Source organism: Schistocerca americana, chromosome 5 (genome assembly GCF_021461395.2).
Source record: "Schistocerca americana isolate TAMUIC-IGC-003095 chromosome 5, iqSchAmer2.1, whole genome shotgun sequence".
NCBI lineage: Eukaryota > Metazoa > Arthropoda > Insecta > Orthoptera > Acrididae > Schistocerca > Schistocerca americana.
In genome coordinates, this window is record NC_060123.1 from 507610565 (window position 1) to 507626237 (window position 15673).

Here is a 15673-nt window from a genome sequence, read left to right on the forward strand (position 1 = left end):
CATGCATGTAATCAATGAGTATTTAAATACTGTAAGAATATCCTTTTGTCTGTAATGTTGCGAGATGCACGGAAGGGTCTTACTGATTGGGTGTCGTAGCACTGAGGTGCTGTGCAGAACGCGCCCATACCGCTAGCGGGAGGCCAAGCTGACGTCGCCATGGGAGAGGCGACAGAGCCGCTGCACTCCCCACTCCACTGCCGGTCGGGGGACACTCCACGTGCCTGCGACAATAGGTCAACGGCCTGGGGCGACACGCACCTACCACTGGCTGCCATTCATAAGTTGCACCACCCTTACGACTGGAGACAGTATCCCATGGAGGCAACAGCAGGTGGTTTTTTTCTGCTCAATGGCTTGCACGGCGGCGTGACGGAAGAATGAACGACGTGTGGCAGAGTCCGGCAGGCATTTTTTAACAGCAACTATTAACTAGTATTGGACTGTGGAGCCGTGAAACAAGATGACTGCTCGTGTGTCTCAATAAGTTGGAAAGTGAAGGACTGGTGTTTCCACGGTGCGAGTGGTGGAAAAGATTTTGGCTTTAGCAGATGGGACAATTGTTTTGTTTGGTCTTGACCACTAAACGGTGGGATCCATAAACTTTTGGCAGTGACTTGTTAAGTGTGCTTTGTAAATTGCATGTGGGACGCTTGATATACACTCCTGGAAATTGAAATAAGAACACCGTGAATTCATTGTCCCAGGAAGGGGAAACTTTATTGACACATTCCTGGGGTCAGATACATCACATGATCACACTGACAGACCCACAGGCACATAGACACAGGCAACAGAGCATGCACAATGTCGGCACTAGTACAGTGTATATCCACCTTTCGCAGCAATGCAGGCTGCTATTCTCCCATGGAGACAATCGTAGAGATGCTGGATGTAGTCCTGTGGAACGGCTTGCCATGCCATTTCCACCTGGCGCCTCAGTTGGACCAGCGTTCGTGCTGGACGTGCAGACCGCGTGAGACGACGCTTCATCCAGTCCCAAACATGCTCAATGGGGGACAGATCCGGAGATCTTGCTGGCCAGGGTAGTTGACTTACACCTTCTAGAGCACGTTGGGTGGCACGGGATACATGCGGACGTGCATTGTCCTGTTGGAACAGCAAGTTCCCTCGCCGGTCTAGGAATGGTAGAACGATGGGTTCGATGACGGTTTGGATGTACCGTGCACTATTCAGTGTCCCCTCGACGATCACCAGTGGTGTACGACCAGTGTAGGAGATCGCTCCCCACACCATGATGCCGGGTGTTGGCCCTGTGTGCCTCGGTCGTATGCAGTCCTGATTGTGGCGCTCACCTGCACGGCGCCAAACACGCATACGACCATCATTGGCACCAAGGCAGAAGCGACTCTCATCGCTGAAGACGACACGTCTCCAGTCGTCCCTCCATTCACGCCTGTCGCGACACCACAGGAGGCCGGCTGCACGATGTTGGGGCGTGAGCGGAAGACGGCCTAACGGTGTGCGGGACCGTAGCCCAGCTTCATGGAGACGGTTGCGAATGGTCCTCGCCGATACCCCAGGAGCAACAGTGTCCCTAATTTGCTGGGAAGTGGCGGTGCGGTCCCCTACGGCACTGCGTAGGATCCTACGGTCTTGGCGTGCATCCGTGCGTCGCTGCGGTCCGGTCCCAGGTCGACGGGCACGTGCACCTTCCGCCGACCACTGGCGACAACATCGATGTACTGTGGAGACCTCACGCCCCACGTGTTGAGCAATTCGGCGGTACGTCCACCCGGCCTCCCGCATGCCCACTATACGCCCTCGCTCAAAGTCCGTCAACTGCACATACGGTTCACGTCCACGCTGTCGCGGCATGCTACCAGTGTTAAAGACTGCGATGGAGCTCCGTATGCCACGGCAAACTGGCTGACACTGACGGCGGCGGTGCACAAATGCTGCGCAGCTAGCGCCATTCGACGGCCAACACCGCGGTTCCTGGTGTGTCCGCTGTGCCGTGCGTGTGATCATTGCTTGTACAGCCCTCTCGCAGTGTCCGGAGCAAGTATGGTGGGTCTGACACACCGGTGTCAATGTGTTCTTTTTTCCATTTCCAGGAGTGTACTTAAAGAGGACAGTTGTCGTTTGGTGACTAATTATTGTCTGAACACAAGAAACTAAAGTGGGGCATTCACATTTGCATTTGTAGTAAGAGACATTTCTTTAATTGGTGCCGGGAATAAGTGCTGTTTGTTCGAACTTACGGCTTTTAATTCCACCATGAAGTGAAAGGACAGAACCGTGGGTAACAGTAGTTGCAGGGCCATTTCTGGACGACCAGATTCGTATGGATGGTACTCTGAGAGTGTCTATGACATTTATGTTTAATGTGTTCAAAATGCCGATTTGAGTGACATAAAGACTTTCGTCTGGGTAACCATGGGAGAGCTTTGACACCGAGGCAGTGTTTCTAGGAAAACTACCAGCAACTTTTTGACCCCAAGAAAATCACAGAATGAAATGATTCCGTGTGACTCGCAAGATAGGGAATAATGCATTTGTACTTGTAATTGTGTAAATTTGTTTATATGTTTCATCCCTGAAGGGACAGCAAGTGTAATTGTATTTCATTAACATTTGTGTTTAGAATAGTTAGTGTTATTTTTTTTTGTTTATTCTGTGTTATCAAGTTCACATAGCATGTTTATTAGAATATTTGGTACAAGGATGCTTTAATTATTAGCGAGTGTCGTAATACTAACGTAGCGGCTCTTGTTGCATTGGTCAGTAAGGTTGTCACAGGGACAAGAGTTTGCATTGCACAACGTTTGTCTCTCATGCCGCCTTCAGTAGTTGTCCCCGAGCGTCCTTCTCACATCCAGTTTCTAATCATCTCTATAATAAATACATTAGTTTTTGTTCATAAAATGTATATATTTTCCCACATCCTTGGAACCACAACAATCATCTGTGGTGTCCATTTTCAGTTTCCCATTTTTATTTAATTTTCTTTTATCTGTCTTTCTCATAGAAGAATGGTTTCGTACTATCGGAGCAGACTATCTTTGCCCTGTTTACTTTGCGATTGTATTGCTATGTATCGCCAGCTCATTTTTAAATGGGACACAATCTTCAATGAAGAATTTGTCATTCTAGGGAAGATTAAGGTTTCTGTAGAGTACAGGAAACCTTTTTATGTTTTTATGAGAATATAAGACCTATCGAAACTCCATTATGAGTTTGTGAGAACCTATTTCACATATCCAAAGTTACTTTTTGTGAAAGTGGACAGCTTCATCAGTGGGATGAAGGATTGTGGCATGCCTGCATATGAAGTTGATAATACTTATAACATAAAACCAGCTATAGTTATCAGATTGATGAAAGCTGAGGTGAGTGAGTCACACATCGTTGTCTCTGTAGGTTTCCACTTAAAAATGTCCTCAAACCGTACAGACATAGGTGACACTTTTGGATGTGTGAAGAGTGTGCAGCGTGTGACCTTTATGGCGCTCATGGTTGACAACTACTTCAAGTGCCTGTGTGGTGGTGTTGGTCTTGTGTCAAAACTGAGGTCTGGTCTGGTGTGACCTGATAACAAGTAGGTCAGTCATGCTGACAGCTCCTGCAGGCCTGACTGCTTGATGCCACAGTATGAGCAAGGCATGTGGGTGCCTCTCATTATTAACGTAAAGTAGAGCTCGAAGGATGGTTCTTCATTTAGGATTTATGCCTCCAAAAACTCTTTTTCATTTTGTGGAAGTTGTGATTAGCTGGCGACTTCTGTCCTCAAATGGTTATTATTATTTAATACTAATGGACTATGAGAACATGCTGACAAGTGGCATTTTATTTGGTATGGGTTGTGGCATTGCTCTATAATTATTCTTGTGTAATTATATTTTTCTGTTGTAATACATTTTGTAGCTTTTCATTCTATAAGATCTAATAAATTCGGGATGATCAGTTGTTAAGAATGAGCACGACCTAAAGATGGGAATACCTGCACGACATGTATCATTGTTATAAACCATTTGATACCCACATAGACATAAAACTCTTCTTCAAGTATAGCTATGCATCATGTTAGCCATCTGTACACATCCATGCTGTTCGTGCAGGTTGTTTAACGTCGTCTGTCCACCTTCCATTAGGTTGCGTCCATGGCCTTATTCTGAGTGACCACCATCAAACGTTCATTTCTGAGGAAGAGGATGTGGAACAAAAATGGAAAAAATTCAGAAACATCGTCCAGTACGCCTTAGATAAGTTCGTACCGACTAAGGTCCAAAGCGAGGGGAAAGATCCACCGTGGTATTACAATCATGTACGAAAGGTACTACGGAAACAAAGAAAGCTTCATCATAGGTTTAAGAGTAGTCGAATCATAGCTGATAAGGAAAAGCTGAACGAAGCGAAAAAGAGCGTAAAGAGAGCAATGAGAGAAGCATTCAACGAATTCGAACATAAAACATTGGCAAACAATCTAAACAAGAACCCTAAAAAGTTTTGGTCATATGTAAAATCGGTAAGCGGATCTAAATCCCCTATTCAGTCACTCGTTGACCACGATGGCACCGAAACAGAGGACGACCGAAGAAAGGCAGAAATACTGAATTCAGTGTTCCGAAACTGTTTCACTGCGGAAAATCGTAACACGGTCCCTGACTTCAGCCGTCGCACGGACGCCAAAATGGAAAATATTGAAATAAACGATATCGGAATTGAAAAACAACTGCTATCACTTAGTAGCGGAAAAGCATCCGGACCAGACGAGATACCCTTAAGATTCTACAGTGATTATGCTAAAGAACTTGCCCCCTTTCTATCAGCAATTTATCGTAGATCGCTGAAAGAACGGAAAATTACCTAGCGACTGGAAGAAAGCGCAGGTCGTTCCCATTTTCAAGAAGGGTCATAAATCAGATGCGAATAATTATAGGCCTATTTCGCTTACGTCAATCTGTTGTAGAATAATGGAACATGTTTTGTGTTCTCGTATTATGACGTTCTTAGATAATACAAATCTCCTTCGTCATAACCAACATGGATTCCGCAAACAGAGATCATGTGAAACTCAGCTCGCCCTATTTGCCCAAGAAATTCACAGTGCCGTAGACACTGGCGAGCAGATTGATGCTGTATTCCTGGACTTCAGGAAGGCATTTGATACGGTTCCGCACTTACGTTTAGTGAAAAAAAATACGAGCTTACGGAATATCGGACCAGGTTTGTGATTGGATTCAGGATTTCCTAGAAGAAAGAACACAACATGTCATTCTTAACGGTTCAAAATCTGCAGATGTAGAGGTAATTTCGGGAGTACCGCAGGGAAGCGTGATAGGACCTTTATTGTTTACAATATACATAAATGACTTAGTTGACAACATCGGTAGCTCCGTGAGGCTATTTGCAGATGACACGGTTGTCTACAAGAAAGTAGCAACATCAGAAGACTCGTACGTACTCCAGGAGGACCTGCAGAGGATTAATGCATGGTGCGACAGCTGGCAGCTTTCCCTAAACGTAGATAAATGTAATATAATGCGCATACATAGGGGCAGAAATCCATTCCAGTACGATTATGCCATAGGTGGTAAATCATTGGAAGCGGTAACGACCGTAAAATACTTAGGAGTTACTATCCGGAGCGATCTGAAGTGAAATGATCACATAAAACAAATAGTGGGAAAAGCAGGCGCCAGGTTGAGATTCATAGGAAGAATTCTAAGAAAATGTGACTCATCGACGAAAGAAGTAGCTTACAAAACGCTTGTTCGTCCGATTCTTGAGTATTGCTCATCAGTATGGGACCCTTACCAGGTTGGATTAATAGAAGAGATAGACATGATCCAGCGAAAAGCAGCGCGATTCGTCATGGGGACATTTAGTCAGCGCGAGAGCGTTACGGAGATGCTGAACAAGCTCCAGTGGCGGACACTTCAAGAAAGGCGTTACGCAATACGGAGAGGTTTATTATCGAAATTACGAGAGAGCACATTCCGGGAAGAGATGGGCAACATATTACTACCGCCCACATATATCTCGCGTAATGATCACAACGAAAAGATCCGAGAAATTAGAGCAAATACGGAGACTTACAAGCAGTCGTTCTTCCCACGCACAATTCGTGAATGGAACAGGGAAGGGGGGATCAGATAGTGGTACAATAAGTACCCTCCGCCACACACCGTAAGGTGGCTCGCGGAGTATAGATGTAGATGTAGATGTACTCGACGAAGAACTTTGTTCCACCAATGATCTACTATATTGTTATTGATTGATTGATTGATTTAATTTGACGAGATTTCAGGCGTCAGGGTCTCTCTCCAGCCCAGTGGTTCCCAACCGTTCTGAGTCATATATTGGCTAGTACTCATCTCCCCTGCCCATCATCAACAACATTAGCAACTAACTAAACTTTGGAATGAAAAAGAATTTTCATTGAACGCTTTTATTTTTTGAAAAATGATGAATAATATTTAGTTTCCGTAGGTGTCTTATTATACCCTGAAGTACTGTCATGGAGACAATTGGTATCACTTAATTCTAACAACAATTTATTTATATTTATAGAAAGATGAAGTAATTCTCAGGGCATTGTGAGTGCTACATACAACTGCTCGTCCGAAGAGAAAGCTAATTATCCACATTTATTGTGGAAACTTATTACAAGAAGCGCTTCCTCTGCACTATTTCTTTCCCTACTGTTGAGAGGCCAGACAAACGTGTGGTTCCTGAAGAGGGGCAGCAGCCTTTTCAATAGTTGCAGGGGCAACAGTCTGGGTGATTGACTGATCTGGACTTGTAACACTAACCAAAACGGTCTTGCTGTGCTGATACTGCGAACGGCTGAAAGCAAGGGGAAACTAGAGCCGTAATTTTTCCCGAGGGCATGCATCTATACTGTATGATTAAATGATGATGGCTTCCTCTTGGGTAAAATATTCCGGAGGTAAAATAGTCCTTCATTCGGATCTCCGGGCGGGGACTACGCAAGAGGACGTCGTTATTAGGAGAAAGAAAACTGGCGTTCTACGGATCGGAGCGTGGAATGTCAGATACCTTAATCGGGCAGGTAGGTTAGAAAATTCAAAAAAGGAAATGGATAGGTAACAGTTAGATATAGTGGGACTTAGTGAAGTTCGGTGGCAGGAGGAACAAGTCTTTTGGTCAGTTTAACACAGGGTTATAAATACAAAATCAAATAGGGGTAATGGAGGAGCAGGTTTAATAATGAATAAAAAAATAGGGGTGCGGGTAAGCTACTACAAACAGCACAGTGGCCAAGATAGACACGAAGCCCACACCTACTACAGTAGTTCGAGATTATATGCCAACTAGCTCTGTAGATGACGAAGAAATTGATGAAATGTATGATGAGATGATAAAAAAAACTATTCAGGGAAACGAAAATTTAATAGTCAAGTATGACTGGAATTCGAGAGTAGGAAAAGGGAGAGAAGGAAACGTAGTAGGTGAATATGGATTGGGGGGAAAGAAATCGAAGAGGAAGCCGCCTGGTAGAATTTTGCACAGAGCATAACTTAATCATAGCTAACACTTGGTTCAAGAATCATAAACGAAGGTTGTACACATGGAAGGATCCTGGAAATACGAGGAGGTATCAGATAGATTATATAATGGTAAGACAGAGATTTAGGAACCAGGTATTAAATTGTAAGACATTTCCAGGGGCAGATGTGGACTCTGACCACAATCTATTGGTTATGTACAATAGATTAAAACTGAAGAATGTGCAAAAAGGTGGGAATTTAAGGTGATGGGACCTGGACAAACTGATTAAACCAGAGGTTGTACAGAATTCAAGGAGACCATAAGAGAACAATTGACAGGAATGGGGGAAAGAAATAGAGTAGAAGAAGAATGGGTCGCTCTGAGGGATGAAGTAGTGAAGGCAGCAGACGATCAAGTAGGTAAAAAGACGAGGGCTAGTAGAAATCCTTGAGTAACAGAAGAAATATTGAATTTAATTGATGAAAGGAGAAAATTTAAAAATGCAGTAAATGAAGCAGGCAAAAAGGAATACAAACGTCTGAAAAATGAGATCGACAGGAAGTGCAAAATGGTTAAGCAGGGATGGCTAGAGGACGAATGTAAGGATGTAGAGGCTTATCTCACTAGGGGTAAGATAGATCCTGCCTACAGGAAAATTAAAGAGACGTTTGGAGAAAAGAGAACCACTTGCATGAATATCAAGAGCTCAGATGGAAACCCAGTTCTAAGCAAAGAAGGGAAAGCAGAAAGATGGAAGGAGTATATAGAGGGTCTATACAAGGGCGATGTACTTGAGGACAATATTCTGGAAATGGAAGCGAATGTAGATGAAGACGAAATGGGAGATACAATACTGCGCGAAGTGTTTGACAGAGCACTGAAAGATCTGAGTCGAAACAAGGCCACGGGAGTAGACAACATTACATTAGAACTACTGACGGCCTTGGGAGAGCCAGTCCTGACAAAACTCTACCATCTGGTGAGCAAGATGTATGAGACAGGCGAAATACCCTCAGACTTCAAGAAGAATATAATAATTCCAATCCCAAAGAAAGCATATGTTGACAGATGTGAAAATTACCGAACTATCAGTTTAATAAGTCACAGCTGCAAAATACTAACACGAATTCTTTACAGACGAATGGAAAAACTGGTAGAAGCCGACCTCGGGGAAGATCAGTTTGGATTCCGTAGAAATACTGGAACACGTGAGGCAATACTGACCCTAGGACTTATCTTAGAAGCTAGATTAAGGATAAGCAAACCTACGTTTCTAGCATTTGTAGACTTAGAAAAAGCTTTTGACAATGTTGACTGGAATACTCTCTTTGAAATTCTGAAGGTGGCAGGGGTAAAATACAGGGAACGAAAGGCTATTTACAATTTGTACAGAAACCAGATGGCAGTTATAAGAGTTGCGGGACGTGATAGGGAAGCAGTGGTTGGAAGGGAGTGAGACAGGGTTGTAGCTCTCCCCGATGTTATTCAATCTGTATATTGAACAAGCAGTAAAGGAAACAAAATAAAAATTCGGAGTAGGTATTAAAATCCATGGAGAAGAAATAAAAACTTTGAGGTTCGCCGATGACATTGTAATTCTGTCAGAGACAGCAAAGGACTTGGAAGAGCAGTTGAACGGATTGGACAGTGTCTTGAAGGGAGGATATAACATGAACATCAACAAAAGAAAAACGAGGATAATGGAATGTAGTCGAATTAAGTCGGGTGATGCTGAGGGAATTAGATTAGGAAGTGAGACACTTAAAGTAGTTAAAGTAGTAAGTGAGTTTTGCTATTTGGGGAGCAAAATAACTGGTGATGGTCGAAGTAGAGAGGATATAAAATGTAGACTGGCAATGGCAAGGAAAGCATTTCTGAAGAAGAGAAATTTGTTAACATCGAGTATAGATTCAAGTGTCATGAAGTAGTTTCTGAAAGTATTTGTATGGAGTGTAGCCATGTATGGAAGTGAAACATGGACGATAAATAGTTTGGACAAGAAGGGAATAGAAGCTTTCGAAATGTGGTGCTACAGAAAAATGCTGAAGATTAGATGGGTAAATCAAATAACTAATGAGGAGGTATTGAATAGAATTGGGGAGAAGAGGAGTTTGTGGCACAACTTGACAAGAAGAAGGTACCGGTTGGTAGGCCGCGTTCTGAGGCATCAAGGGATGACAAACTTAGGATTGGAGGGCAGTGCGGACAGTAAAAATCGTAGAGGGAGACCAAGAGATGAATACACTAAGCAGATTCAGAAGGATGTAGGTTGCAGTAAGTACTGGGAGATGAAGAAGCTTGCACAGGATAGAGTAGCATGGAGAGCTGCATCAAACCAGTCTCAGGACTGACGACCACAACAACAACAACTGACATTTGCTTCACTCACACCCTGCAACCCCATTTTAAAATCAGCCAAGTCAAAGGGTGTACATTATACCGATTGCTTGTGTATCACTAGAGATTCCTAGACGCTTTATCCCTCAAGTGATAGAAATTGGAATACTTAACGCTGCCAGTGCTTTGCGTCTGACCACTACTGCACAGCAGTGCAATAGTCATTACATAATTACAATTGTGTTCTGATCTCAGTTAGATCGTTTACTGTCGCTAAGTGAATAATGAAGCAGATTCTGTTCCATTGGGAGAACAACATACAACTCGCAGAAGGCATTTTCATAAGACATTTAAGCATATATGTATCAGTTTTACTGTCACAGATGGATGAAAGTACAAGTGGACTAGGTGGACGATGTGAGGAACAAGTAAGATGTTGTTCATACATTCGTTTAACAGGGTGTAACGTCCACCACATTGTCTGATGCGTTAATGCTAGTATTTGAAATAAAAAATGTAATTACTGGTAAAATACGTAGTTAGTATTACAGTTTGTACGAAATAGTGGTGATGATAATAATAATGATCTTCTAAAAATAGTCCAGTTTCGAGACCCAAGCCCTACTGAATCCTTTTATTTTTACCCTTCAGAAAATTTCATGTAATCCCTGAAGGGATAATTACTTCCAGGTTGGGAACCATTGTCTCACCAGTCTTTCTACAAACACTGTCTGAAAAAGAAAGTGACCAGAAGGGGAGAATGAAACGAAATGAAACTTGAAATGTTATAATTTCATAGACTACACTGGTCTCGTACAGATATGATTTTACGTGTAGAGACTGAAGCGACGAGCGAAAATTTGTACCAAGGCCGGGAACTGAACCAGGGTCTCCTGTTTACTAGGCAGATGCCTTAGGCACTAAGTCACGTTGGCTCATCTGTCCACACAACTGCACGAATTACCCTGCCACGCCTCCCTCCTAGATCCAGTTTTTCACTGTCACCCCAGTCTAAATTCCCCAGAAAATGGAGAGCCATTGCAATTCTGTTCGTGTATTAGGGGAAATTTAAAGTAGACTGGGGTTGCAGTGAGAATTTGGATCGAGGAGGGAGGTGTGGCAGGGTAATCCATGCAGTTCTGTGGACCGCTGTGCCAACGTGGCTTAGTAGTTAACACACCCGCCTAGTAAGGAAGAGACCCAGGTTCAATTCCCGTAATTGGTACAAATTTTCACCTACCACTTCCGTCTACATACATGAAATGAAACTTCTTAAGATGAGAGGGTATGTGATGTTATGTGGTTACAAAATGGCTCTAAGAACTATGGGACTTAACTTCTCAGGTCATCAGACCCCTAGAACTTAGAACTACTTAAACCTAACTAACCTAAGGACATCACACACATCCATGCCAGAGGTAGGATTCGAACCTGCGATCGTAGCGGTCGCACGGTTCCAGACTGTAGCGGCTAGAAACGCTCGGCCACCCCGACCGGCCTTCAGTGTTTACAAAATCGTGTCAAATCTATAAAGATCTTGGCAGTATGAGCCCATTTATCAGCATGATGTTGCACCCCCATTGTCCTGGACGCATGCATTGCTTACTTTTGGGATGGTGTTATAAAGTCGTAATATCCTCTTCCGAGGCAAGGTGGACCCCAGCTGTTATAACAGTCTCGATACTGGCACTGGGGGGTGGTCCCACATATGTCCTATTGGGGACATATCTGGGGATCTTGCCGGTTGCAGGTGCAACTCATCACACAGAGAGCTCATAGAGTCATGTGCTATTTGTGGATTGCATTGTCCTGTACAAAATGGCACCACAACACTACTGAACGGGAGGTAGTACATGACAAGACAGCATGTACGTGATGAAACGTGACCTGAAGTCATACCCGATAGCTCCCCTCACCATGACACCAAGAGGAATAACGACGTATTCCTCCAAAACAATGAAGAATAGAGCTTCTCTCCAGATCGCCGCCATATCAGCCGATAATGGTCATCTGAGGTACTGCAGAATCTCTATTCATCACTGAGCATAATGAGATGAGATTCATCAGCAGTTCATGCTTCCCAGTCATGGCAGCACTCCAAACGCAGCCAAGGTGTGTTGTCGTGTTGATCACAGCCTACGTATGACACAGTCATTCCCTTGTCTAGTAAGCATCTGCCCAACTGTGCGGGATGACATAGAACGCTTTTCTCGGGTGGCAGGCGCAGATGTTAAGGGGTTAAGATGTGCTTGGTTCACAACACGGCGACCTGCCCTTGCAGTGGTCAGACGTGATTGGTCAGAACCTTCACGACGAGTAAGCCCAACGTCACACTCCCACGGAGTCCAACAACGGGACCTTGTCAGATCCAAATGTCACACAAATCGGAATACTTGATGATTCAACGGGCCAGTCAAATCGGGATCCACATTTAAGCCCCTTTCAAATGCTGATAGATGATGATAACGCTAACTCACACGAGTACGTGGCATCTCCGTCATCTTCATAGTGATCACTCAACATCTGACACTTTTCACTCTTTTCATGTGCCATATGTGGATTGCATTGTCCTATACAAACTGCACCACGACACTACTGAATGGGAGGCAGCACATGACAACACAGCACGTACATGATGCCGATAGCTCCCCTCACCATGTTACCATGCTTGGTAACAACTCTAAACGAGAACAACAAATTCATTCTGGTGACTGTGCAACCTGTCACAGAAGGGCATTCTGTTAGCAAAAAGGTGAATGGCCTTTCAGATCATGATGCACAGATTTTAACTCTAAAAGATTTTTGTGCTGCAGCACATGTTAAATATATTTATCAACTGTGTAGGAAAACTGATCCAGTTGCTGTAGAGACCTTTGTAAACCTTATCAAGGAACAAGAATGGCAAGATGTTTATAGCGCTGATACAGTAGATGACAAATATAATGCTTTTCTCAAGACTTTTGTCGTGCTCTTAGAAAGTTGCTTTCCGTTAGAACGTTCAAAACAGGGTACTACCACAAACAGGCAGCCTGGGTGGCTGACTAGATGGATAAGAATAACTTGTAGAACAAAGTGGCAATTATATCAAAACATTAGAAACAGTCAAAAATCTAAATGCAGCAGCCCATTACAAACAGTATTATAAGGTGCTTAAAAATGTTATTAGGAAGGCAAAAAGTAAGTGGTATGCAAATAGAATAGCTAAGTCTCAGGATAAAATTAAAACCATATGGTCAGTCGCAAAGGAAGTTGCTGGTCTGCAGAAACAGGCAGAGGATATAGAATCAGTGCGTAGTGGGAATGTCCGTGTTACTGATAAGTCGCATATATGTGCAGTATTTAATAATCACTTTCTGAATATAGCAGGTGAACTAAATAGAAACCTAGTCCCAACAGGGAATCGTATAGCGCTCTTAGAAATAAATGTTCCGAGACTGTTACCTGAAATGCTCGTCCATGATACTGACAAGAGGGACATTGACTTAACAATTAAATCACTAAAGACCAAGAACTTTCATGGATATGACGGGTTATTTAGCAGAATACTGAAGTAATGTTCTGTGTTATCCCAGTACTTAGCCATATCTGTAACTTTTCCTTTATGAGTGCTCGGTTTCCTGACCGATTAAAGTACTCTGTAGTGAAGCCACTTTATAAAAAGGGAGACAGGGATAATGTTGACAACTTTAGACCTATTTCTACGCCATCGGTGTTTGCTAAAGTTATCGAGAAGGTTGTATATACAAGGTTACTGGAGCATTTAAATTCACATAATTTGCTGTCAAATGCACAGTTTGGTTTTAGAAATGGTTTAACAACTGAAAATGCTATATTCTCTTTTCTCTGTGAGGTTTTGGACGGATTAAATAAAAGGTTGCGAACGCTGGGTGTTTTCTTTGATTTAACGAAGGCTTTTGACTGTGTTGACCACAAAATATTACTGCAGAAGTTGGACCATTATGGAGTAAGGGGAGTAGCTTACAATTGGTTCTCCTCTTACTTTAAGAACAGAAAGCAGAAGGTAATTCTCCGCAATGTTGAGAGTGGTAGCGATGTTCAGTTACAATGGGGCACTGTTAAGTGGGGTGTTCCCCAAGGGTCAGTGCTGGGGCCACTGTTGTTTCTTATTTATATAAATGATATGCCTTCTCGTATTACAGGTGATTCAAAAATATTTCTGTTTGCTGATGACACCAGCTTGGTAGTGAAGGATCTTGTGTGTAATATTTAAACAGTATCAAATAATGTAGTTCATGAAATAAGTTCGTAGATTGTGGAAAACAAGTTGATGCTAAATCGCAGTAAGACTCAGTTTTTACGGTTTCTAACTCACAATTAAACAAGAACCGATATTTTGATCAGACAGAATGGGCATAATATAAGCGAGACGGAAAAGTTCAAGTTCCTAGGCGTTCGGATAGATAGTAAGCTGTTGTGGAAAGCCCATGTCCAGGATCTTGTTCAGAAACTAAATGCTGCTTTATTTACCAATAGAAAAGTATCTGAAATAAGTAACAGTTCAACACGAAAAGTAGTCTACTTCGCATATTTTCATACGCTTATGTCGTATGGTATTATTTTTTGGGGTAATTCTTCTGATTCAAAAATGGTATTTTTGGCTAAAAAACGGGCTGTTCGAGCTATATGTGGTGTAAGTTCGAGAACCTCTTGTCGACCCCTATTCAATAGTCTGGGAATTCTGACATTGTCCTCACAATATATATTTTCTTTAATGTCCTTTGTTGTTAGCAATATTAGCCTATTCCCAAGAGTTAACAGCTTTCACTGAGTTAATACTAGGCAGAAGTCAAATCGGTATGTGGAACCTTGTGCAGAAAGGAGTGCAGTATTCTGCTGCATCCATTTTCAATAAACTACCAAAGAACTTAGAAATCTTAGCAGTAGTCCAAAGTCTTTTAAGTCTAAACTGAAGAGTTTCCTCATGGCTTACCCCTTCTATTCTGCCGAGGAGCTCCTGGAAGAGCTAAAAAATTAAGCAAATTCCAGTGTAACATTGTAGATTTTCTTTATTTAAACTTACGTCTTGTCGCCTGAATATGTTTTTTATATTTCATTTTATCTGTTTCTACTATGGTGTTATAATTTCATGTATTGACTCGTTCCATGACCATGGAGATTTCTCCTTGATTTGGTCCCACGGAAGAATAAATAAATAAACAAATAAGAATTAGAACTATTATCATTTACTTATCCGCTGATGATGTATACATATATGAAGTTAAATTGACCTCCGTTTCTCTGGGTGCTTCACATTTTTATCGGGGAATGTATTTTACATTGCATTTATTACGATAACTTAAATCTAATGTAGAATCATACACTTATATATTACTACGACACACACAATGCAAGAAAAAAAGAACGGTTTACATTCGTTGATGAGAAATGCAATATTAGTGCAAATAAAGAGAGAGACAAATTTAAATTATGAGTGGTAGCAGCAATGGATAAAAGAAGAAAAGCGAAGGAGAGAGAAAGGAGGAAGAACGTTATCAAAGAGAATTAATGAAGTTATGGGAATTGAAGGTGATGTGCCTCTGAGAAACTAAAAGAGGAAGATGCATACGTGGTAGAAGATGACATCAATTGCGTTACTGTTTGACTGAGGGAAACTAGCCATTTACAATAGTTTTTGGGGTAACTTTGAAACGCTGACTGTGCACCATTCATGTCACATATTGTCATTTACCCTACGATGGGAGGGAAAATCATTCAAACTATTTGGGTTTTAATGTGTAGTATTTGCTTTTTCTCATTTTAGCTGTTTTTCAATTGCTTATTTGTGGCGGAGAGTCACTTCAGCTAGTTTTACGATAATTGGCATACCGTATCTGGT